The following is a 362-nucleotide window of genomic DNA, read 5'->3' as shown; positions in this document are numbered from 1 at the left end:
CGAAAAGTACGCCTCATGGGGAACCGGTACCTTTCCATCGCGTATATATGAGCGGATGATCGAATAAATTATTGAAATCGGAAAATTTTGTGAAACCACTCTTAAGGTAAATTTTCACGGGCTACTCAAACCGGCTGTTTCAGCGACAAAAAGAATCACGTGGTCAAAATTGACGAATATCAAATGCCCATTTTGATCACGTGATCTTTTTTGTCGCTAAAATAGCCGGTTAGAGCAGCTCGTGATTTACCTTTAGGTTTATTCGACGCGTTTTTGCATGAAACGAAAGAATCTGGCAAAAAAAACGTTGTTCTGCCTTGTGATCTGAGAAATTAAGCGTTAAAGTTGATGACTATTGAGGT

Source organism: Trachymyrmex cornetzi, unplaced genomic scaffold, assembly GCF_001594075.2.
Source record: "Trachymyrmex cornetzi isolate Tcor2-1 unplaced genomic scaffold, Tcor1.1 scaffold53, whole genome shotgun sequence".
Classification (NCBI taxonomy): domain Eukaryota; kingdom Metazoa; phylum Arthropoda; class Insecta; order Hymenoptera; family Formicidae; genus Trachymyrmex; species Trachymyrmex cornetzi.
Note: the sequence above shows the minus strand (reverse complement) of the source record.